Genomic DNA, 26365 nt, shown 5'->3' with positions numbered 1-26365 from the left:
TCAGTCTTCACCAGTGTTGGCAATTTATTTGGTAAAGGCAGTGATTATTAAGCAATGACTGGGTGATACGCTGGGGAAATCAAGCTGGACCATATTTTCAACCTATGGACACTTTTTCATAGGCATGAAGCAACTCTCCTAAACATTTGATTCTTGAATGAGGGTATTAAGTATTGTGAAAAGGGCTGTGAGTTCAGATATAGATTGATTTCGAGCTACTTGCTTGGAATAAAAAGTACTGGAGCTTTCGCAAAGGGGTTAATAGGATATTTTAAAATACTACTTTTAAAATTAATTTGACCATCTATAGATCTGGGTGAGCATAAAATGTTACAATCTTGTCTTGCTGCAATTCTTCAAGCTATTTATGAAAGAGGTAATTTCATTTTACTTACTGGAGGCAAGGTATTTTATCAAACTAGTCAATGCTGAGGCAGTCCCTAATGATCTCCCTGGTAAACTTGGTACCCTATTTTGACCAGATGCTACGCCACTTCATCAAAGTATTGGTATCTTCTATGTACTCAATGCCAAGCTCTTTGTGTACTATAAAAGCTGAAGTCGAACTTGGCACTGCCAAAAGCCTATGTAGAATTTTTTTTCGCACCTGCAACAGGTTGCGCTTTTCCCTACCCTCAACCAGGGAACCATAAAGCACTACCGAGAGGTATTTACTTCTATACAGTTTAGTGATTTCTCTTATTGGCTTGCTTCCTATTTTCTTGCCGAAACTAAAAACAGCAGCAATGGCCCTTATAAATTTTAATTTGGCAATTTCCAAGTGGGATAGCAAATCACCTTTCTGTAAAAAAGTAATGCCCAGATAACTGAAGGCTTTAACTCGCCAAATTTTAGGCCTTGAGAATAATGACTCTACCCTTGTTTCAACTTTTTTCCACAAACCATGATGTATGTCTTGGTTAAATTAAATTTTAAATCTCTACTCTCCATAAAATTTTCAAAATTGTCTATCAAACGCTGAAGGCCATTTTCCTTCCTGGATATGAGCACCGCATCATCTGCATAAAGCAAGCTAGGGGTAACCCACCCCAGGGGCATCCGCATTCACATTCTGCAGAATCAGGCCATCATGTTTATATATAAAGAAAACAATAGTGGTGCAAGCACCCATCCCTGCCTAATCCCCCAGGTCACCTAAAATGTGTCTGTACATTCCCGTTATTTTCCATAACGCACTGATGATGTTAAAAAGTTTTGCTGGGAGAGGTGACAAAAAGTAGCATTTGGGGCGCACATGTCTATTATAACCTACCATAAATTGGCTTGGTTCATGGGGTCAAAGGCACTGGACTAATCTGCAAAACACAGGTGTACATGACCCTCCCTTGCCAGAGTATATTCACTAATAATGAGTTGCAGAATATTTCAGTATTCCATGGTGCCTACTACCTTCCATAACCCGAATTGTGACTCCATCAAAATATCTTTTTCCTCTGCCCAGTTTTTCAGCCTTGCAAGGATCACATAGTTTTAACTGAAGCATCTAAAAGCGATAAAGGCCGATAGCACCTACCATTGCCTCAGTCCCCTTTTTAGGTCTCGCCTAGCGTTTTAGCGCACATGCGTGGCTCGCTCTGCGAGGCTTCTTGTAGTTATGATTTTCTGGAAGTGCCAGTATCAGAGCTGAGGTATGATTGCAGTAACTTCTGGCCCCTGCTACAGCATGACGGAGGCTCAACAGGAATATAGACACGACATCACTGCTTCTTCGTGAGCGCTGCTCGGGAAGGTGAGCAGTGACTCCTCCACCCCTCCCTTCACTTTGATTACTGCTGTTGTAGTGTGAGGCGATCCAGGTACATGTTCAATGGCACCTTGTCTCTGTTGTAGTGTTGGGGGGGTGAAAGATATGGTCCAGTCACCGCTTGCCACTGCTCCAGTGTTAGGGTTTAGGCAGTTTCAAATAAAACACACATGGGTGTCCCACAGCCCTGTCACATTTGTAGTTGGGGAGTGCAAATAACACTGCCTCTGCTGCCATATGAGGAAGCCCCCTGTAAAGTGACTCGCATTCACTGCAGCAGTGAGGGAGGCAAGGGATGGTGCTGTACAGTGAGGGACACCAGTGTGGTACTGTTACCACATACACTGCAGCAGTAAGGGAGGCAAGGGATGGGTGCAGTACAGTGTGGGTGCCAGGGCGCAGTGTAGTAGCCTCTCACTGCAGCAGGGAGGGAGGCAAGGTGCAGTGCGTGACACTGTGTGCAATGCATTCATCTCCACTACAGCAGTGAGAGAGGCGACGGATGGTGCTGTACAGTGAGGGACACCAGTGCTGTACTGTTAACACATACACTGTAGTTGTGGGGAGGCGACGTACAATAAGGGACACTGTGCGATGCATTAGCCTCTTTCACTGCAGCAGTGAGGAAATCAAGAGACGGTGATGGACAGTTAGGGACACCAGCATTGGCGTAACATAGGCCCCCACAGTGTGGGGAGGTGGGCGTGCTGCAGAGGTCCCGTCAGCACAGTACAGTGGCCTGAGAGCTCCTGACAGAGTGCAGGGGGGGCCTTCAATTTTCGTTACGCCAGTTGCACACCGGGTGCGGTAGTGACTGGGTACAGTTATCCCATTCAATGCAGCACTGAAAGGCATGGAATGGCTCCAGTCCAGTATCTCCATTCTCTGTGTGGCGTAAGGGGCATGGTGTAGAAAAGTTCTGTGAGTGTAGCACAGCGGCCCCATGCACTGCAGGGGGATCCCTTGTACGAGGGTCTAGGGTTTGCTGCATTAAAGCGCCGTGCAGTAGACTCCACAGTGCCTGAGATTCTCCTCTATGTCTGCACAGCAGTTACCTCAAAAAAGAATGAGAGGGGCCCCTTTACCACCAAAGGAGTAGGGCACCAAAAATACCTCAGTCAGAAAGAATTTCCCTTTGGGCAAATTGGTTCACCAAGACCCATACAATCATACACTCATACAGAAAATAATATATAATATCACCAGAACAAAACCCCACCACCATCGATGCTAGAAACTAAGAAAATACAAGTATTTTATTCAGTATTAATAAAACATACAAAAAGGTTAAAAATACTATTTCACAGGAATTGTAAACAAATCGTAGACACCACACAACTTGATACAATAAGGGGAGAAACTACAAGAAAAAATATTTCTAATCATATAAACGGGCATGTACATCAGACAAAATTAATAAATTATAGTGACATTTGGATTTTGTGTAAATAAATTATAACAATAATAACAAATGTCTCTTCACAATCTACAGTATGCCCAGTGTCAAAAAGCATCGACACGTTTCGGTGGGTCTCACTGCTTAAACACCACCTTCATCAGGACTAAAAAGGATGTCTCCCAGAGCACACTAAAAACCTGTTCTGGACCAATGGTATCTGTATTCAATCATCTGCAACCCTCCTTCTACAGTCAAATTTCGAGGGGTTGTAGAACCTCACTCTTAGTAGGTCACCCTTATTAAAATGAACTGTTCTCCAAGTCTTATGTTACGCACATCCAGTGATGTCAGGAGAAGGAACCGGTATAAATCCCTTTCTTATGTGCTTCCAAACTCAATTATAGTACCACCTCCTGGTATTCTTTTTATGGTCTAATGCTGAAAATGTAGTCCCTTTAGGGTAATTCTCTTGAAAAAGCCCTCTTCGATAGATCTTACTGTCACTCGGAAGACGAATGCGGGGTAAACGCGCCTTCGCGGTAGGGAATCATGTGGGTCATGTATTGTATTGTAATTGCATTTATATAGTGCTTACTACCCCTGACAAGGCATCGAAGCGCTTTTTTGGAGAGTAGCACGCTACTCTGAGACCCATAAAGGATTAGTGTTGAATTAGTATAGTGAAATATAAAAGTAATTAAAGTGGTGGATAGGTTAGTCAGTTATTTGGATTCGAAAGGATAGTGGAAGGATAGAAGAGGAAAAAAGGTTTGTATTTATATAGTGCTTGTTACCCCTGATGGGCAGTAGCACGCTACTCTAGAAACCCATAAAGGATAAGTGGTGAATAAGTATGGTGAAATATGAAAGTAATTTGAGTGGTGGATATTAGTCAGTTATTTGGAGTTAGAAGGATAGCGGAGGGATAGAAGGGGGAGAAAGGTTTGCATTCATATAGCGCTTGTTACCCCTGAAGGGGTCTTGAAGCACTTTTCTGGCAAGTAGCACACTACTCCAGAACCCATAAAAGGATTAGTGTTGAAAATTAGTATAGTGAAATATTAAGTAATTTGAGTGGTGGATATGTTATTCAGTTATTTGGATAGAGAAGGGTAGCGGCAGGATAGAAGAGGGTAAGAGGTTTATATTTATATAGCGCTTGCTACCCCAGATGGGGTTTGAAGCGCTTTATTTTGGGTTAGTAGCACGCTACTCTGGAACCCATAAGGATTAGTGTTGAATTAGTATAGTGAAATATGAAAGTAATTTGAGTGGTGGATAGGTTAGTCTGTTATTTGGATTGAGAAGGGTTGGGGAGGGGTAGAAAAGGGCAAAGGTTTACATTTATATATTGCTTGTAACCCTGATGGGGTGTTGAAGCGCTTTATTGGTGTGTAGCACGCTACTCCGAAACCCATAAAGGATTAGTGTTGAAAATTAATATAGTGAAATATGAAAGTAGTTTGAGTGGTGGATGTGTTATTCAGTTGGATAGAGAAAGGTAGTGAAGGGATAGAAAAGTGAAAAAGGTTTGCATTTATATAATGCTTGCTTAACTCTGATGAGGTGTTGAAGCGCTTTTTTGGCAAGTAGCACACTACTCTGGGCCCCATACAGGATTAGTGGTGAATTAGTATAGTGGAATATGAAATTTGAGAAGTGAACAAGTTAGTCTGTTATTTTCATCGAAAAGGATTTATTATTATTTTTTTTGGAGGTCATAGCAATAGGAGGAGGCTTTTGAAAGAGTCAAAAGGGGTTGTGGAGGGGAAGAGTCAGAGAGAAGAGTTTAGAAAGGTTTCTTTTGGGGATCGGTATAATAAAAGAGGTGTCAGATGATGCAAGGAGGAGTAGTGTAAGGGAGAGTCTCGAAAGGGTTATTTTGGGGATCATAGTAGTGGTATGGGGTTTGGGATAAATAACAGAGTGGGTGTAGAGGATATATTGATAGATGTATAGGGTGAGAAATAGGGTGGTGCTTTGGAAAGAGTAGTAGAAAGAAGTTTGAGATGAGTCACAAAGTTGGGTTAGAATTTATATTGAGAGAGGTATAGGGTGCGAAATAGGGTAGTGCATTGGATATGCTGAATTAGAAGAAAGTGATAAATATATAGATCCATAAGTACATTGAAAGTATATAGATGCATAAAGGGGGTAGGTATATGTAGATTAAAGATATTGATAGAGGTACAGGATGAGAAATAGTGTAGTGCATTGGATATGCTTTTCAGGAGGATAGTAACAAACACACAGATACAAGTACATGGAGGGTACTTAGAGGCACAATGGAAGAAGTACATGTAGACCAAAGATGCACCAGATAAACTCCAGTTTTCGTGTTTTATTGTACTTTACTATATATCCTTTTTAACATAGTTATTCTACACGTTTATACAAAGCAATACACAAAGATAGGTACATATTTATAGTAAAAATATACAGATGGATATGCTGTAAATGTCTGTTTGCATATGGTGCTTATGTGGGGAAGCGCCAATTCTTGAACAGTTTTCTAAAGATAAGGTGGCTGTCTGTGGATCTTATGTTGGGGGTAAAGAGTTCCATAGTGTGGCTGCTTGAACAGAGAAGGATGTGCCACCCATGTTTTTTTTCTTGTATCTTGGGACTTTGAGGCGAGGTGACATTTTAGAGCAGAGGTTCCTTTGTTGAATGTGTTTGGTGATTTTATTTCTGATGAAGAGCGGTCCCATTCCATGTATTGCTTTGTGGGTGATACAAAGCAGCTTGAACGTGGATCTTCTGGCATCCGGTAACCAATGCAGGGCTTTCAAGGCAGGTGAGATGTGGTCTCACATTTTGATATGCAAAAGTAGTCTGGCAGCTGAGTTCTGAATCCGTTGTAGTCTTTTCATGGTCGTTAAAGGTGATCCGTGGTAGAGGCTATTGGCATAATCGAGTTTGGACAGAACAAGGGAGATGGTAGCTTGGACCTTGTGTGAAAATCCCAAATGACGGAAAATTTGTTGTAGCGTTTTTATAGTGACAAAGCTTGATCTTGCTAGTTTGTCCACTTGGGCATTCATCTGCATCTTGGAGTCCATGGTCATTCCGAGGTTTCTTACTACCTTCGGTACTTTAGGTGGTGATCCCAGTTCATCAGGCCAGGCGGCAAGTGGGTCATAATGTTTCCAATCGCCACACATGAGTTTTTCCATTCTGGAAGTATTCAATTTGAGGTGGCTCCAAGTCATCCACTGATCCACGGCTCTGAGACAACTGAAAATTGTGGAGTTTCCAATATCTTTGGGGCGTTCCAGTTGAAGGTAGGACGCAATCCAGTCTAAAGCTGTCCCCTTCATGCCGGCTTCATAGAGACTTTGTTTCTGAGTGTCATGGGCAACCGTGTCAAAGGCAGCTGAGAGGTTCAAGAGGAAAAGCGCAACAACCCTGTTGCGGTCTAATGTGTTCTTCAGGTCATCCCAGACGGCAAGATTCTGTGCCTCTTCCCAGACGGAAACCTGTTTGGAAGTCTGAAAGTATGTCATTCTCTTCAATGACTTGTGACATCTGGGCGAACGCTGCTCTTTCTATCAGTTTGCCCAGGAAAGGTCCATTTGTAATGGGTCTGTAGTTTTGCGGGTCCAAGTTTGTTTTCTTCAGTAAATGGCATATGTATGACTTTGAGTTCTTCTGGAAGTATTCCGGTAGTTAAGGAATCGTTGATGATTCTTCTTACTGGAGTGGCAGCAGAGGTTGTTAAAAGAATGGACTTGAAAGTTTGTAGTGGACACGGGTCAGAAGGGCTGCCAGCAGGCCTGCTTGCTTTAACCAGGGCCATAAACTCATTGTGTGAAATGTGTTGGAAGGAACGGAAAGTATTTTATAGAATTCTTTATTTGCACATTTAGCATTTTGAATTCTGTCTATAAAGTACCTGTTCTTAGCTTTTTTGATAGCTGAATTGTATGATCTGTTAATTTTCTGTAGGTGAAGTTTGTCTTGTTTGACGTTTGTTTTGAACCAGGTACGTTGCAGCTTTCTAATTAGTTTTTTTATATCTTTTATCTCTATGTTTCTCCAGGGCGCTTTTTTTCTTTTGTTCTGTTGTGTGGTTTGAGTGGTATCACTTTGTCAAAAGCTTCCTGTAACCACTGAGTTTTTTAATAGAATTTATTGTTTCCAGATTTGTACTGGATGCTAGTTGGGTTTCTAAGTGTTCCAAATGGAGTTTGTTGCTGATACCAGCTCTATAGATTGGACCATGGGATGCATATATACAATTACGAGGTACCGTAATAATATTGACACTAGACGCAAGTTAAAACAATAGACCTGACTTCTTGAAACGGTTACAAAACCTCTCAGCAAATGTTGGCCATCACACTGTGAAGTTGAGAGTCTTTCAATCCCTCTAGCCGATACAAGTGGGGGAAGAGAGAAAGTTTGGCATTGGAGTTTGTTCATTTACTTAGTTTGGAAGGTGGATATATGTTTGTAGTTTATGACGGAAAGTATTATGAGGTATTGTGCATAAGAGATTTTGTTGTTCTGGTGTGTGTGTGCTCCCTACCCCCAGTGCCTTGAGACCCTTACGGATGAGTAGCAGGCTTCAAAATTCCCTGATTGATTGATTGTTATGTTTTGTTTTTGAGGAGTAGTGAAACGAGGCAGTGATGTATTTATTTTATGAGATTAATTTGTTTGTATTGTATTGTTTGTGATTAGAAGTTGTAAAGGGGTGGTGATGTGTTTATGAGTAGAGTGTATGTTGTGTGTAAGAGGGGATGTTAGAAATGGGGATCTATAGTTAGCAAGGGCTTGCACCTTTGTCCAAGTCAGGATAAGGGAGTTACACTCCTAAAATAACCCCTGCTCACCCCCTTGGTAGCTTGGCACGAGCAGTCAGGCTTATCTTAGAGGCAATGTGTAAAGCATTTGCAGATAGCCCAGAGTAACATAGTGTAAGCACTACAAAAGGACAACACACCAGTTTAAAATAAGCTTTAAAAACAGTTCCTTGATGTCGATAGCTCCGTACGTAGCTATCATGGCGTTGTGAGCAAACAAATCCAAACAGTTCTGGCTGACCGCGGTGTCGTGGGCCAGCTACGGTGTCAGGAAGACCCGCTAACAGTACCTTTTAGAAATGCAGGGTGCCAGCGACCTCTTCGTTGAGTTTCCAAAAACACGGGGTCCGCAGGCGTCGATTCCGGCAGTCGGTGCAGGAGTCGTCGGGGCCCTCGAAGTGGTCGATCTCATCTCTGTTGGGATCAGGAGCGCTGCCGTCGGCAGGCATCAGGTGCTGTGGTGCGAAGTGCAGCGGTGCTGCATGCGGTGCCCTCAGGTCGCGGTGCGAGCAGCGGCTCGGTGGCGGCATCAGATGGCGTCATGGGTGAGACCAGGGTCGCGGTGCGAGATGAAGGCGGTGCTCGTCACGATGCTTCAGGTCACGGTGCAAGCAGCAGCGTCGACGTTGCTGAAGCGATGTCGTCGGCTGACGGACTGGAGTCGATGGCGCCGGCGCCGCTAGGCCAAGGCTGCAGGGTGGGATGAGGGCAGTGCGTCGTGTAACTTTACGAGCGGGGCCCTCGATCCACAGTGCAAGCAGCAGCATCGATTTTGGCGTGGAGCATCGTCGTCGGGGATACCAAGGCATATTCGTGAAGCGAGGCGGTGCATGGTGCGGTGCCTACAGGTCGCGGTGCGAGAAACAGCTCGGTGGCGGTGTCATCAGGCATCGTCGGTGAGACCAGGGTCGCGGTGCAGCGTTACAGCGGTGCCCTCTGTGAGTCCAAGGTGTCGTCGTGAAGCCAGGCATGCGGAGCGCGGTGCCCACAGGTCGCAGTGCGAGCAGCGGCTCGGTGGCGGCATCAGCAGGTGTCGTCGGTGAGACCAAGGTCGCAGTGCGGCATTGCGGTGGTTCCCGTCTGCGGTGCCGTCAGGACACGGAGTCGGCAGCGGTGTCGTAGTCGTCATCAAGTTGCTTTTCCTCTGTTGCAGCACAAAACACACAGTCTCCAGTGCTGCGGGCAGAAGAGCTTGAAGTCTTTGTTGTTCCTGAGACTTCTTGAACATGGAGCAAGCTCTACCTCAAGCCCTTGGAGAAACTCACAAAGCAGATTGCAGAAAGTTCAGTCCAGTCCTTTCACTGCCCAAGACAGAAGCAGCCACTGCCGGCCAACCCAGCAAAGAACACAGCAAAGTGGTAGGTCCTCTTCACAGCTTCTCCAGATCTTCTTCTTGGCAGTCTTCTTGATCCAAAAGAGTTCTAAAGTTCAGGGGTCTGGGCCCCAATATTTGTATCCCAAAATCCTTTGATCTCTTAGGCAGAGAGTGTCTGTGCCGAGCCAGAACCAGTTCTGCCTTCTCTGGTGTGATTTCCTGGCAGGAGGTGGGGACGGCATTGTCAGAGGCAGACCACACCCTTTGAGGTGCAAGGAAATTTCCTCCCCCTTCCCCCATCGCAGCCCAAGTCTATTCAGCCCCTTCCTGACCCACCTAGATTATCTGGAGCCACTCCTGCTCCTCCAGCCTTCTGTCATCCAAAAACCAGACAGGCAATCCACATTCCAGCAGAGGCACACGGGATGACTGAGCAAGAAAATATCTACTTTCTAAAAGTGGTATTTTCAAACACAGGCATACTAAACTTTATTTTTCCACCTAGTTCCCAGGGCCAGTTATGTTTATAAGATGTTATAAAGAAACTTCCCATTCTGTCCTATGGGGAACAGGTAGCCTTGCAATAGTGAAAAACGAAATGGGCTGTAATTCGCTATCAGGACATGCCACACACACCAGGGCATGTCCTACCTTTCACATATACTGCACCATGCCCACAGGGGTACCTTGGGCCTACCTTTTGGGTGGCTAACATGTAGAGAAGGGAAGGTTTAGGGCCTGGCAAGTGGGTGCACTTGTCAAGTCGACAGGGCAGTTACAAACTGCACGCAGACTCTGCGATAGCAGGTCTGAGTTGCCTTTTTAGGGCTACTCACGTGGGTGGCACAATCAGTGCTGCAGACCCACTAGTAGTATTCGATTAACAGGTCCTGGCACAAGCAGTGCACTTTACTAGGAACTAACAAGTAAATCAAATATCCAATCATGGAAACACCAATCCATAACACAATTTACCACAGGAGCACTTACACTTTACCACTGATCAGCAGTGAAAAAAGTGCGCATTAACACTATGCCAGCAAAAACAGAGTCAAAACCGGGAGGGAAGAAAGCAAAAACTCAGGTGAAACACGCCAAAAGATGCCAAGTTTAACAGGGGATGAACTAAAGTTAAGAGTGTTGTGTTAGATTTGACTGCTGCAAATTGTAATATGTGTGGTGCAGTGGAGTGTAAGTGTTGTGCAGTTGTGTTATTGTGGTTGAAAGAAGAGGAGGTTGTTTGTCGGAGAAATGATGGAAAGCTGAGCATAGGTTTGGGAGTGACAAAAAGGGGCTCTTTTAGGAGTACGTAGAGCAGGGAGCGTGTGTCTGGATGGGATATAGTTAAATATGGTGTGGATTTGGGCTGTGTTAGTGATATAGGATAGAGTTGTGTATTGTTTGTAGGTGATGGTGCAAATGTGTGTTAGCTGGAGTAGAAAAGTGTATAGTGTTCCTTTTTGAGTTTTGTAGTGGGTTCTGAGACACTGAACTTTGTCTTGGGTTAGTTTGTAGTAAATGAGTAGAGTACACATGCTGGCAGTGGATGGGGTGGGGATGCTGGTGTATATACATTTGGGCAGCAATTCTGGCCCTAGTCCCAAACAGGCTCAAACAGGCAGCTGTCCTTGTACTCTTCACCCTTAGCCTCGATGCCCGGGCTGAGACACCCTGAACTTTGACCTTAAATACCCTTAGGGATCAGGTGACCCCTTTGGCCAATGGGAACCCTAGCCATAATCCTAACTATTCACACCACTATCCCTAAGCCAAGAACCAATAAAACAGCAGCCTCTTATAGCCAATCACAGCCCTACTCCCAGCAGCCAATCAGGCATGAAACCCTAAGCCTTACGTCCAAATGAAAGCCTATCCCCAGCCCTAATCCCAACCCTAACCCAAACCCTAGTCCCAGCAGCCAATCATGCAGGAAACTCTAAACCCTATGTCTAATAGAAAGTCTCACCCCAGCCTTAGTCCCAAACCTAGTCCCAACCCTGGTCCCAGCAGCCAATCATGCAGGAAGCCCTAACCCTATGTCCAAATAGGAACCCTAACCCCAGGAACCAATTAGAAACCCTAAACCTATTCACCAATCAGATCACTAACCCTAAGCCCTACATCAATAGAATCACGGACCCAGGAACCAATCAGCAGCCTCAAATACTCAACCAATGAGAATACTAATTCTAATCCAAATAGAAACACCAGGTACAGCTACCAATCAATGCACACATGTAGCATCCAAACGCAGCCTATATAAGGTGCCTGCAACCTCAAGCAATGTTTGCTGGACAGGGGGCTGGAAGCTGCTCCTCAATTCAGAATCTCCTAGGAGACAGACAGGCTTAATCAACACTCTGGAGTTCTGCAGGTAAGGGCCTAAAATCTTTGCCCACTAACAATGCTGCTTTTCCAACACAACTCAAAACAAGTGTTACAATCCCTTTCCAAACACAGTTTAATCAACTGACAGCAGAATAGTGCAGTCTCAGAGCACCCTCTGTTCTGTCTCTGATGTATAATATCTCATTTTTTAAGGTGGGGGTTATGTGGTTTCACTCACTTGGTAAGACAAAATGGGAGCTGGGGGTGGATTGATTAACACACAGGTCTGAGCCCAGATTTAGTAGGGAAAATCAGGTAGTCACTGACAATTTTGCAAATACAACAGATTATGGACTGCAAAGCCCACAATACAACAGGTGAAATGAGTCAATCACAGGCAAGAAAAACTTTACATTGTTAAACAAAACAGGTGAAAATTAATGCAATCACTGGCAGGCGAAAACGTCAATTTGCAAACTGTAATAACCACAAGCAAAACAGGTCTAAATGATGTAATCACAGATACAGGGAAATCACTTTTAAAATTCAGGAAAGAGACTGCACAAAGTCTACCTTTTTACCACCTCCTGTCCCTTGGTTCACTGCCATCTTGGGCACAGGGAAATGCAGCTCAAAAAAATGGAGGTGAATGTTTTAGGGTTCACCCTCCAAACCCTTAAGGGGCCTGGGCAGGTGTGCGAGGAGGGCTCAAGGTTGCTTGGGAGCTAGGGAACCAATCAGCAAACTCAGGCTGCTGGTCAGGGGCCTGGAAGCTGCTCCTCAATTCAGAATCTTCTAGGAGACAGACAGGCTCAATCCACACTCTGGAGTTCTGCAGGCAAGGGCCTCAAAAACTTTGCCCTCGAACAATACTGCTTTTCCAAAACTAAAACAACTCACTCTCCTAGCCAAAAATCGAGTCTTACAATCCCATACCAAACACAGTTTAAATTACTGACAGCAGATGACTTAAGTCTCCGAGCACCCTCTGTTCTGTCTCTGTTGTATAGTATCTCTATTTCTAAGGGGGAGGGAGGGTTTAATCTGGATTCACTCACTTGCGAAGACAAAATTGGAGCTGGGGTGGATTGCTTAACACACAGGTCTGAGCACAGATCAAGAGAGAAACTATAAGAGAAAATCAGGTAGTCACAGGTAAATTTGCAAATACAACAGATTTTGGACTGGAAAGCCCACTATGCTACAGGTAAAATGAGACAGACACAGGAATGTCAAACTTCAAATTTGTAAACAAAATAGGTGAAAAATAATGCAATTACGAGCAGGTAAAAGCTTTAATTTGTTAACTGTAACAACCACAAGCAAAACAGGTGAAAATGATGCACTCACAGGCAGAGAAAATAACTTTTAAATTTCAGGAAAGAGACAACACAAGTCTGCCTTCTTGCTACTTGCTTGTCCTTGGTTCACTGCAATCTTGGACAAAGGTAAACTGCAGCTCACAAAATGGAGGTGAATGTTTTGGGGTTCACCCACCAAACCCTTAAGGGGCCTGGGCAGGTGTGCGAGGAGGGCTCAAGGTTGCTTGGGAGCTAGGGAACCAATCAGCAAACTCAGGCTGTTGGTCAGGGGGCTAGAAGCTGCTCCTCAATTCAGAATCTCCTAGGTGACAGACAGGCTCAATCCACACTCTACAGTTCTGCAGGCAAGGGCCTAAAAACATTGCCTTTAACAATACTGCTTTTCCAACACGTAAACAGCTCACTCTCATAGCCAAAATTTGAGTGTTACAATCCCATACCAAACACAGTTTAAACAACTGACAGCAGATTACGCAGAGCATCCTCTGTTCTTTCTCTGTTGTATAATATCTGTATTTCTAAGGGAGGGGAGGGTTTAATCTGGATTCACTCACTTGCTAAGACAAAATGGGAGCTGGGGGTTGATTGCTTAACACACAGTTTTGCACACAGATCAAGAGAGAAACTAGGAGGGAAGATCAGGTAGTCACGGCCAATTTTGAAGATACAACGTATTTTGGACTGCAAAGCCCAGAATGCAACAGGTAAAATGAGACAGTCACAGGCAAGTAAAACTTCAAATTTTTAAACAAAACAGGTGAAAGATGATGCAATCACACGTAGGTAAAATCTTCAATTTGTAAACTGTAACAACCACAAGCAAAATAGGTGAAAATGATGCACTCATGGGTGGAAGGAAATCGCTTTTAAATTTCAGGAAAGAGACAGCACAAAGTCTTCCTTCTTACCACCTCCTGGTCCTGTGTTCAGTCCAATCTTGGGCACAGGGAAACTACAGATCACAAAATTGAGGTAGAGCTGAAAGATCCCAGTATGAGAAAAGGGGTCTTGGGTGTCACTCTTAAGACTTCTTGCAGAACACAGAGCTGGTACTGACTAGGAGCAGAGAAATGATTTCCAGGTCAAAAAGTAACAAATGTTGTCAAAGAAAGGGTTCAATTTTTCTCCCCTAAGAGATGGTTACAAAGGGAGGAAAATTCTGGCTTGCATTCCCCAGGGTTTTCACCTTATAACCTTGCTCTGAAGGGAATCCCAAGAAGTGAATACGTGACCAATAATGATAAGCTGCATTAACTGATCGAGTTCACGTAAACATGAGAAAAGAGGGTGGTGGAATTGAGGGTACCTCTGGCGTTCAGCAAATTAGATCTCTGGACATGGTGACCTAGATACAGCAGATACATATTTTTCAATGGCAAACAAGCATACCTCTGCATGTACAGAAAAGAGTGAGAACTACATGAGAGCCACAAATTTGAACATGATTGGCATTCTAACTGGGCCTGAAATTGGCGACCTTCCAGCAACTTGGTCTTGTACAGAAAGCCCCTAAAATCTAGGTAGCAAGCTATTACTGCATTTAACCATTAAGAAAGTTGTAGCCCAAAAGAGACGGGATGTATTCAGCATTCATGGTCTTGTTGAACATTGGTGAGAGAAGGCAAATAAATAAAACACAGAGGAAGACGTATGTATATCACAGTTAGTTTATTTGCTTTTGCCAAATGTTAGCTAGGCAATGGAGAAGAGGATACATTAACTGAGACATTAAGAGGACATTCCTAAGCATTAAAGCTAGGATTGAGTTCCCAGCTGTACCAAGAGAGAAAATCATTAAATCTTCTGGAGGTCTAAGGTGGTACCCAGTATCTGGAAAGCAGACAGAAAGGCCCAACAGAAAATAAGCAGGAGGTACAAGCAGCTGAAGAGGGGGTTAGCAAATTAGTGCTGAAATGAGAGGTTGTTCTGTTGAAGTCCGCTCAGTAAGACGCCCCAGTGGCCAGGATGATTCTGTTTAACTTCACCCTGGTAGATGTTAGGGTTTCTCTTCGTTCACTTGTGTTCCAATAGCATAGAGCAAAGTGGAGGGGTGCCAAGTTTTGGGACAGGAAGATTGCAAGGTCGAAGTGGTGCTCTGCGCACAACAAAACCTGGAGTACTGTGGTGGCAAGAAAATGCTTTGTGGAAATATGGCCAAGAAGAGGGATGCTTAAGCTGTTTGACCCACAATGACCAAGACTGAGGACTATCGATGTGTGTTTTATTTGTTTGCAATATATAGGGGAACAGGTATTATATTCCATTTCCTTTGTTTACATAACAAAATCCCTTTAAAATATATAATCACCTTTAGCAATGATGAGCAAACACAAGAGCTGCAGAAGCCACTGTACCAACATCTCACCAAGAACCTGAAACCAGAAAGAAACAATCACTTACGAGGTGTAAACTCCAGCCCTCCTCTTCGGAAGAGATTTGACAACATATCAAATAACTAAATGCAGCCCTCACAATTATCTTCCAGGTGTTTTACAAAATGTGACTAATTCTCAAATCCCTGTCCCAATATAATTTAGTAAAGTGCTACCATTTGACACCTCCTGATTTGGAGGTTATGTCAAGAAACACTGACAAGTCATTTCCCAAATTTTCATCAAGAAATGTAACCCTGGCATGAATATATTTCGATACAAAGTAACTCCGACTATGTCAAATAAGAAATGGCAATTCCATTACTGTACATCACACTGAAGTATAAAAGGTACATTTCAAAGTGATTCTGAATGGCAGACTTTGCCTTTTCCTAAATTTGAGATTTTATGCTATAATAACCAAAAGCAAAAACAACTATAATGGCCCTGGTTTGTCCAGTAGGACTCAATGTAGTTGACTTGGGTGACAGACTCTTCCATACTCAATCAGAGTCGCATCTAAGATGATCTCCAGACTTAGTTGCCATCGTCACTGCTATCCATGTCATTGTGGTCAACCTCGATTTCTAAGTTCCCAGAGTTGAAGAGCCTGATTTACCTGGAATTGTTACAAGCAGTGATACGCAAATTCCCATAAGCTACATCATTTACACTCAATGGCTCACTCTTTGATGCCCTCACAAAATATTTATGATTAGGGGGGCACTCAGTCTAGAAGGGGGGAATTTGTGGCCAACATTGCCCCGATGATGAGATGATGTCCCAGACTAAGCTTGGGCAGTGCAATACATCCACCCCCAAAATGCGGGAATCATCTATGGGGCTGAGAGCCAGTCTTGCAATACTGTGGAATGCAAATTCAACCACAGAAGAGTAGGCACTATTCCTTATAGGACCAAGTGACCGATTAATCAATTAAACTGCTCTCATGTCACTTGTCACTTGAACAGCATAGAAGAGGGGTAGTAATCTCGCTCTGTTTAAGAATATTGTTGAGCTGATATCAGGAAAGAGGTCAATATTTCCATGCAGCATTCGTTATTTTCTCTAATGGCTTTAATGTGTCTGGCTGCAAAGGAATTATTTTATCCTTCGGCTAGACCTCCCATGTTTTCTCCTGGCCTTGTATAAATCAGGGCCAGGGAGTTAAGGCTGGAGACTAGCCTAACATCCCCTGTGTAACCAATTTAAGCAATCCCCGGCTGATCGACTTCCAACCTTTGTGCTGGGGGCACTGGGATTCCAGGGCTTGATGTCCTACCTTGCTGGGGCACTTCAACAGCTCCTTTTGGGTGCCAACATCTTCATTTAGATTTCATTTCTTCTTTAGATCGGACAGGGTGCTTTTATTGCTTGGAATATAATGATTGGAACTTGTTCATCATCATTCAGTGTAGGTTTGGATACTATTACGAAAAATGTTTAATAAAGATAATTTGTACTTATCATGATGGAATATAACAGTCCTGTGTAGTGAAATAGAGGATAAGGACTGGTTGAAGTTTGTTGCGCAATATGACATATACTGCTTCACTGAAACATGGGTCCTGGAGTGTATTAGCGTTAATGGTTTTCTAGATTGTAGTAACCAAGCCACCCACTCTCAGAGGGGTCGGCCCTCAGGTAGGCCCACTGTCTTGGTCTTGTATAAGCTAGAATGTATGCGAGAGCAACTTAGGGCAGCTAAACTGTCCTCTAATGGTCAACATGTATGTGAAAATTTGGCTTACGGGCCCAGAAGGTGTGGTGATTGATATAGTGAATGTTTATATTCCACCGAGGTGCTCCCCAGAGGTACTAGTGATCTGGAGGAATATTCATAAAGAGTGAACAGAAACGTTTGGTTCACAGAGTCCTTTAAAGAGAACTTCAAAATATGTTAAAGATACATTAGAACCAAAAACCTATCATCTAAGATACATTTGAACAGCAGTCAGAAATTGTACCTCTGTTCTGATCTGCGAGTCTCGCTCCTTCAGTGCTGGTCGTCTGTCTGTGGACGGCTCTGGATACCCACTGCTTGCTGATGCAGTGCTTTGGGTGAAGTTCCTAATTTCAGCTTTACGGGGACGGGCAGCTAGAGCCAAACATGGGCCTGCCTGAATCGGCGCAGTTAGTCTGAACTGAAATTGGATGCTCAGCTCTTCCCCGGGACAGAGCTGCCACCCCCCAGAGCCTTGATGGAATGGACAGTTACACTGTGGGGGGGTTCAGAAAGCCACCAGTCCGGTCCCGTCATGGGATCAATTTTTTAAATAAATTGAACAACCAAACCACATCACAAAACGGGGGTGCGAGCATCACTGCTATGCCACTGCTGCAGCCTGCCAAAACGTCTCTCTCTGTGCCCTGCCCCAGGAAGAGGTGGGGGAGTGCGAGAGAGGGAGAGAGAGAGAGACCTTGCGCTGTCTCACACGGGCCCCTGGTAGCCATGACCTCACTCTCTAAGGCAATCCTGGTGCTGCTCCTGCTGTTACAGCAGTGCCAGGATTAAGTCGGCAAGGTGGCCTGACTGCTCATTTCTGAGACCGGGGGATGCTGTTTTGAGTCACCTCCAGCTCAATAATGGGCAGGCAGAGGCGCCTCTAATATGCATGTCGGGCTGGCCGCAGAAAAGCAGCCGGCCAGCTTGACATGCGCACTCACTGTGGAAGAGTGTGTGTGACTTCAATGTATCTGTAAAGTACCTTCAGCCCCACCCACCCTCAAGCCCGCCTCGCACTGGCTTGGGACCTGCCACAGCCGCTCCGCTTGGCTGAGGGCTGACTGCTCCAGTCAGATTTAATGCAAAACATTTAACGATGTTGCTTTCTTGCTTGTTTTGCTCACATTTGGACCAAGTGCCCAAAGGGATGCACCGCAACTGCTGTGTGGGGTGCCCAAGAAAGACAAGATGGAATTGGAAGTCTGTTGGTCATCACTCATCCTGCAGTGGCGGCTTTTTAGCCATACTTTCTGATGATCTCACCACTGGCACTGCTGTTAGAGTTACTAATACCAAGGCTTTCTAGCCTTGATTCTATCATATACCTATTTTTTCATCCACCCTACACTATCTGTCCCTTTATCTTACACATACAGGTCATTTTGTATCCTTGCAATCCCCTTTATTACTGTTTTTTCATTCTTTCTCTTTCCTCTCTGTTTTTCTATTTTCTCTTTCTGGCTGTCACTTTCTTATTCTTATTCACCATCTGGTGATGAAATAAAGTTTCTCGCCCCCAAAATTGAGTTTTGCTGCCCACCACCTGCATCCCCAGCAGAAGGTCCTGCGACTCCCAATAGTTTAAACAGGGAAAAAGCTTCTAAACCATCAAATCACTCTAATTTTTTTAATTACAGTACAGCTGGAGTCCCACTGGAACAATCGTTCAGGTATACCTATTTAGTTAACTCCTTTATGACCACCCTCAGCACCTCTTTAAAAACAAAATTTCTTGAAAATTGATCAACAGATTTACACCAAAAAATTAAAACCATGTTTTTTTTAATTTAATGTTCTAACTTTCTGCCAAATTTGCTATATTAATATTCAGCCATTTTACTGAAAATTATTTTTTGGTACCCCCCTTATTTTCTCCCCCCACTAGATGGATCACCCCAAAACTGTGTAGGAAGGAGCAGAGGAGGAGAAAAAAAAGTTTGGGAATCTTTCGTGCAGTGCTTCATTTGTTATCGAATGAGTGCCGGTGGCCAGAACTCTGTTCTGAAACCTGCGGCAGATGCAATTAAATGTCGGCACACCAAATACCAAGGTTGCACAGTCGTGGATCCACCTCATGCCTCTTTAATCTATTGCCAAATACTCCTTATTCCATTATCTCACTCTTACAGGCTCCTGCTGTCTCCCTTTATAAAGCTTTTTCCATCTTCCCCTTCCATCCAGCTTTCTGCTTCGTTTGTTTTTCCCACTCCTGCTCTCTGTAATTGTAAAATAAGAAAAAATAGCGCCGGTCCCCAAAAATAAGTGCTGGTGGCCCCCACGGCAACTACTGACTCAAATTAAGCACTGATTTTGTGAAGATATGTCACATAGTTCCAAAGTTATTTGCAACACAATTTTTTTTTCTTCTTGTAGGATCTCTGACTTAACTATATAACAAGTGGCTACAGACATAGGGTAATGCTACAGTCAGGTGTTGAAAAAGATAAGAACTAACATTTAAAAAAAGAAAAAACACTGAAATCCACCTCTTAATAGTTAGTGAACTAACTATAACTTGTGGCCTCATCAAGCAGTACTTAGGACCTCATATATTACATCACTCATGACAGGTTAAACAACATTATTGATGTCATCTCTGATGAAATCTCAGGCCCTGCACCCAAACTTCCTTGTACAGCAAGCCCCTCTAAACCCCCATGGAGCACAACCCTTTTTTGTACATTCGGTTCGAAAATAGGAACGTCGGTCCAAAGGCAACCTCACAAATGTTGAAAAGAGATTGTGGAAACATTGCTGAACATACTTGACACTTTTACGTTGTGAATTATTTTACATGTGTCATGGAGATTTAAACAAGGAACCCCCTAATCCATAAATAACCTTTAAAAAGAAACACATTTTGCCCTGTTTTCTGCTATTTTGTGCAAGAAATACAGGCCAAACTGAAATATTCTGTGATACATTTGCTTTAACACTGTTTGCAAAAATGACACTAAGGGTTTTGCCTTATTTTTCCACCAGTGCAGAGTTTCTCTGTTATCACACCAGCTCCTTCTGTTAGATAAAAACGCCAGTCTCTTTGGAGATCTCCTCAACTTAGGAATCTTTCAGGATGACCCCGCACGCCTCCACCCCAAAGAATTGGGGCTTGGAACAGCAGTTATAGTATGGGAAGAAAGAGGTGGGTTTACTAGGACTGAGGCCTTGTAGCCCTCTGAGCCAGGGCTCCAATATTTCGGAGGATGTGTGGCTACAGGGCTTAGGAGGAAGGCGAACTCAAGGAACCACTATTTCTCCTGGTGCCTCTGTCATAGCGGAGCATTACCAGGTTAAAAGAATACCATGGGTTAAAGATATTTTACATACGTGTCTGATGTCTTCCTTTACCGTGAAAAAAAACAGAGGCCCAAATTAGCCAGCAGGGAGGGACATTTTAAGGATTTTTGGGGCCGGGGCAAAGCGTATTAAGGGGACAATGTTCGTAACAGCTTTGAATTTATAATCCATTTTCATGTCTTTCATGCCCTCTTTGGCCAGGTAACTGACTGACTGACTGAATTATTTATTAAGTGCACTATTGCCGAGGCGTCTTGGCGCTGAGTGAGGGTTAGGATTGGCAGCTTCCAGTCTAAGAATTGGTGAATAGCCAGGTTTTTAATGCCTTTCTGAACAAGATCTTATTCGTTTGCAAGCGTAGCTCTGCAGGCAAGGAATTCCATAGCTTTGCCGCCTGACAGTCTACAGGCACACTCGTCCACATTCTAAAATGTAATTACATGTAATATTCAGGTATAGAGGTGTGTTTTCAATATTGTAACACGGCAGAAACTCACTAATGTTGCAAATAATCCTTCCATTTCTCATATGAGAGGTCCTGTTTTGATCTAAAAGAACCTTTTTTTGGGCTGTTGCATGAAACATAAACACATCTCTCTGCAAAATGTCTGTAACAGACTGACACATCACCCACAATAAAAAATAGATTGAAGGAAAATTGTATTTAAAACAATCTGTTTAAGAAATATTCAAGGGAAGGGCATCACTCTATAGAACAGAGCTGGCTCTATCAGGGGTCCCTTGAAAGGCTGGGGCCCTGGGCCATAACCCACTTTGCCCATGCCTTAAAAAAACTATGTTAGCCAGTCATTTGTTCATGTACGGTCAGATTTAAATGGTTTCCTAATGGAGTGCATTCATCAGGGGTGCAAAGAACACTAGGTGCTGAGGCTAGACCAAATAGTAGGATAGCAAACTAGGAACTTAGATTTTCCTCATGAACATCAGAAAGTGCTGGCATGGGGATGAATTGAAATGTGCTTTTGTGTATCCTGTAAGCATGTTGCAGCCAGAAAGCCTTCTAGTTTAACGTGTGGAGTTTTCATCTGAAAGATCAACATTTTCAAGGTCTTCCTGGGGAAAACACAAATTTCTGCTCTCAAATTCAGGACTAGAAGGAAGTCAATTGATGTTTTTTTCAGCAAAAGAAAAATTATATAGATGCCTTGTTCGGTCAGTCAGTCAAATAATCCTTATTCGGTGGAAAGGACCTTAAAAGCACAGAATAAATAAGTTACAAACAGATCACACACAATAAAATCACAAGGATAAAATTATTCAGTTACACATCATCGATTGTCTTTCCGTCGTGTCGTGACTGAGTAATATTGCATACTTTTTCCTTAAACCCCTCGCCTGCGTAATCAAATTCAGTACTGCGAAACAGATTGTAGGACACTCACAGCATTGTAAAAACAGGAAACCTTCTTAATGAGTTTTAAAACATTTCCCTACTAGAATTGGGCCTGTTCATATGCTGGTGCTGGAACTAATTTTTCTGTTGAGATTCATACCAGGGCCTGGCTCCCCTGTCCAAGACCACATTGCTTAAGATGGCAATGAGGCTTTGGGTTTGGGTTTTTCTGAGGGTGATAATCTAGAAATTGAGAGGAACTCTAACCCCTCAGAATATTTTCCAGGACCTTGGAATTCATGGTAGGTGTTTTCTATCAGCAAGCACACGTGAGATCGCCTTCTACCACTGCTGCAGTCAGACGTGCCAGGCTGAGTGTGGGTCACCTTCTAAGGATGTTCCAAGCAGTATATTCTGGGCGCATAATGATGCATAGTTTCTCACTTCTGCAGGTAGAACGAGTATTCAAAGTAAAAGATCACAACATTATGGTTAAGGGAATGTTCAGCTTCTCCGTTTGGAGTTCCACACTTCTAAAAAAAGTTGTTTACTTTGAATTTCAAGAAAATATACATTGATAATTCTGAAGAAATTGAATTGGAGATGGGGAAAAATATCAAGAGGCAACAAGTATTTTGCTTAATTAAAAGTGAGCAAAGTAAACCCCAGGTCTAAAAATATTAAGTGCTCAATTTCTCGCATCTGAGTTTCAGCGACTAAACATGGTCAACTATTAAATACTAATTAACTATTTTTTTTATTTAAATTCTGTCAAGGAACCCCCTATTCCGGCACTATTTTATTTATTTTGAGAGCGAGAGTACCTGCACTTCTCAGCAGAAGTGTGATGCTTTTAATTGGAGAGCATTAGCATCTATCAGAAACAAGCAGGTACCCTGGTAGAGGGTACCAGGCTTCTATTTTTCCACTTGTTTGCTGCTGGCGTATAGAGTGGATATGTTATTGAAAGATTCTGAAATTAGCGTGCGTTTTACAGAATGTGAATATTTAGGAGTGATTTCCAATGAAAATAAAACAGTGGCCCTTTCTAGGTGTAATGTTGTGAGTGTCCAAAGGCTCTCAGCCCGATGCGTTGAATGATGACGGTTCTGGGTTGACAGTAGTGATTTTGGATGACTTACTTCGGATTAGTCTGGAGAAGGTGCAGTTCAGCATCAAAGTTGCACACTTCGTAATCAGGAGACCCACCTGCAATCACCCAGTCCCCACTTTATCAAACCATGTAATAACCCTGAGTAGAATAGAAGATGCTGCCTTTTTGGCTCAGTGCCCTTGTCAACAAAAGTGTTGAAGCGATTAAATGTGCGCTATTCAACAAACAATTTGCACCACAAAATTGCACTAGTAAAGACCACTCATTTTAACGCGCTTGGTGCATTGAAAGGGAGAGCCCTTCCAACGTCTGCGAACCTTTCCTGTCATAAAAGGGCACTGAATACAGAAAATAGATTGTGTGCAGTACATTCAGTACATTTGAGATTGAGCCGGCCCCTACACCCTCGCCTTGCTTATGCCGCCCCAACCTCTCAACACTGTTTGCCGCTTCTGAAAGAAGAAAAGCTCACACGTGCAATCGTGCTGCAGCGCCCAGAGATGATTTCAGCGCAACTAGATCGAGGTGCTTGAAACCCGCCAAAGAAACAAAAAGCAAGATGCCTGCGAGAGGGAAGAGAAATGAGTACTCACCGCCGGCGGGAGGGCCCCTGGAATGGGAGCCTGGGCGACCAAGAACGTCTCACTGGGACAGGGCGGCGGTGCGCGGGCCCTCCTCCTGCTCCGGGTCCCTTTCTCCTCCCGGACAATCGGTGACCTAATAACGCTGCTCTTCCTTCAAGGTGAACAAACAACTCTTCCGTGAAAAGGACGTCTACCCTTTGTGTCCCTACGTAAGGTGTGGGCATGGGTGGAGTCAAACAAAGAAACTACAGGTCGACATGGGCAGTGGACCGGTCCCCTGGGGAACCGCCGTGACAGGAGGTCTGCCCGCCCGGAGACTTCATCCGGCGTGTTGACATTTCAGCGCGCGCCTGCTTGGAAAGCAGGACTCTTCCTGTGCACCTCTATTCAGTGATAAACTCACAACACTCAGAATGCAAATTATCGTCATACTGTGCCTCACGTGAAATCATGATTGAGGTTACCATTTGCTCAAGGTAAAGACTCCTCACTTTAACTCTTGGTATTTTTGACACCATTTGTCAGACACCAAATTATAAATGGCGAATTATAAACCATACGCAAAAGAAGGATTCAGGCCCAGATCTATGTACTGGGGTGAATGTATGACATTGTTCTGCAATCTGTCCATCAATTTTTCTTTTTGCAATTGCCACTCCGAGTGGGACGGGTATGCCCAGACATGGGTCCCGTGCTCTCCATGCCACTGGACTCAAGCTATCCTGGTGGATGAGGGGTGAAACCCAGAACCCGTTCCGATGATGCTTGTTTCCAGTCCAGGGAGGACCTGGCCTGGCAGTTCAGGCTAGACTGTACCGATGAAGCACAGGGCCAAGACTGATTTGCATATGGTAGGGATCAAACTGGAATGGAGCAAAAAAACTATGGATTTAGGCCCAGATCTCTGTACTGGGGTGAATGTATGACATTGTTCTGCATTCTGTTTAACAATTGTTCTTTTTGAATTATAAACCATGTCATCTACACGTCACTTCTCCGGCGATACAACAGCGCCCCAAAGGGAGAGATAACTTCGTCACCGGGTTCCAAGACATGACACTATAGTCCTGATCTTAGTTTAGACCCGGCACTGAGCTTTGATCTATAAAAATATATCAATTTTTTACAGAAAACTTGAGTGATGATTGCTAGGAACTCAGTCATTCACTTTGCCAAACTTGATGGCGAGTTTCTTTTAGTGCAATTGTATTAACACAATGTGATTACCATATAGTGAAGTCAAAATATTCTGTGGGCAAAACTGTCCTTTTGCAAACGTTAGCTAATGTAGACCTCAATTCCAAAATGGGAGGTACTGTCTACAACCATCTTTTCAGCATGTAATTATTTTATTGTTCCTGTCTCACTCTGTGCGCAAACAACTCATGCACAAGCAACTTTGTAAACACTGCTATCAGATTAATGTCACTGTCACACGTATAGAATTTTGATTCAAGTCAAAGTCAAGTCAAAAGATACTTTATTTCGAATTTAGTGTATAAATTCATAAAAAGTCACATACATACAAAATTGAAAATCACAACCCAATTTAAAAGAAGTAAAGTTCCATTGACAATTTAACAATCCATATCCGCTCTTGATTTCATTATAGATTTTAAAAAACGGACAATAAAATACATACAGTCCATATGCAATAATTGTAAAAACATTAAAGCAGGTTTAACTTGGGTAAAATTCATTTTCTTTAAAATTGGTGTCAGATAGGTTTTCCTTGGGACAGAGTAGAAGTTGCAGAAAAACATTAAATGTACTAAATTTTGTGGAGACTGTTCATCACAACCACATACCGGTAACATCTGTCCCAAATGACCCGTTTTGGGTCTAGCCAGTAAAAGATGGAAAGTGTTGCATCTGAACCTGGTTAATAAAAAATTTTCATGGGTTGTAAGAGTAGCCATTAGGTAAGGTTCAGCAGTATGGGTGGTTATTAAAGCAATGTGTGACCGGACACTGGGTTTAGTAAGCTCAATCCCTTCCCTTTCCTGTGTCCTATAATTCAAAAAGAGGGATTTAACCAGTTGAATATCCTTTTTGAGGATCTCTTCAGGCTTAGAGAACAAGGAGCCCCTTCCTATTAATTCGAATCCCTTTTTGATATAAGAGAACCACGGGATCCGCGCCTTGTTCTCCAGAGCCAGACAATCCCTGAGTATTTCCTGGGTCAAGGGTATGTCTTGGTTGAGCCAGCATTGTAGCCAAAAAGTCATGGGGCTCATTGCTATCTGGTCGACTATGTAAGGTACTCCCAGTTCTTCATGGACCACCAAGTTTGGGGTACTTAAAGGGACACATAGAAGTCTTTTTAGGAACTTATTTTCCTCGACCTGTATAGGGTTTATCACAGCACGTCCCCACAGCTCGCTACCATAGGTTGCTATGGCAATGCTCTTTGCTCTATATACCTGGAGCATAGCCCCTGTTGGTTCCTTCCATATTTTGGAAGCGAAGTTGAAGATTGCTGCATTTGCCCGCGCCATCTCCCCCCTTTTTTTGTGTATAACGGCATCCCACTTTAATTTATCATCGAATAGGACTCCCAAATAAGAAAACACCTTGGTGCTGGGAATTAGATCTCCCCCTGTTTTAAAAATAAAGGACTTCCTTGGTCGTTTGCCCAAACTCATGGTATATGACTTTGTACTGTTTATCTTCAAGTCTAGCTTGGACATAAACCCATGGAAAGAATTTAACAGGGTCTGGAGCCAAATTTTGGTTCTAGATAAAAGTACAGCATCATCCGTGTACAGCAGGACAGGAATACCCCTTCCCGCTATAAGCGGAAAAACTGCACCAGTCTCTACCAGGGTCCTCTCAAGATCATTAATGTAAAAATTAAATAAAAACGGGGCCATGATACATCCTTGCCTGATGCCTTTCTTGATAGAAAAGTCAGTTGTAACCTTTAAATCTTTACCGTACCTAACGTTTGCTCGGGTTGAAGAATGCACATCCCGTAGAAA

The 26365-nt window shown here is 43.4% G+C and overlaps 1 long non-coding RNA gene across 1 annotated transcript in view; it reads right to left on the bottom strand.

Moving 5' to 3' along the window:
• Positions 1 to 23546, bottom strand: part of LOC146867307 (uncharacterized) — a 46933-nt gene extending 23387 nt beyond the window's left edge. The window contains exons 1-2 of the long non-coding RNA XR_014966085.1: positions 23394 to 23546; positions 15246 to 15309 (exon numbers count right to left, since the gene is read on the bottom strand). This is a non-coding gene — a long non-coding RNA (uncharacterized LOC146867307). The remainder of the gene's footprint in view (positions 1 to 15245; positions 15310 to 23393) is intronic.
• Between the last annotated feature and the right edge of the window lie 2819 nt (positions 23547 to 26365).

The sequence above is a fragment of the Triturus cristatus genome, chromosome 1_2 (assembly GCF_964204655.1).
Source record: "Triturus cristatus chromosome 1_2, aTriCri1.1, whole genome shotgun sequence".
Taxonomy (NCBI): Eukaryota; Metazoa; Chordata; class Amphibia; order Caudata; family Salamandridae; genus Triturus; species Triturus cristatus.
This window is presented reverse-complemented; position numbering and strand designations above follow the sequence as displayed.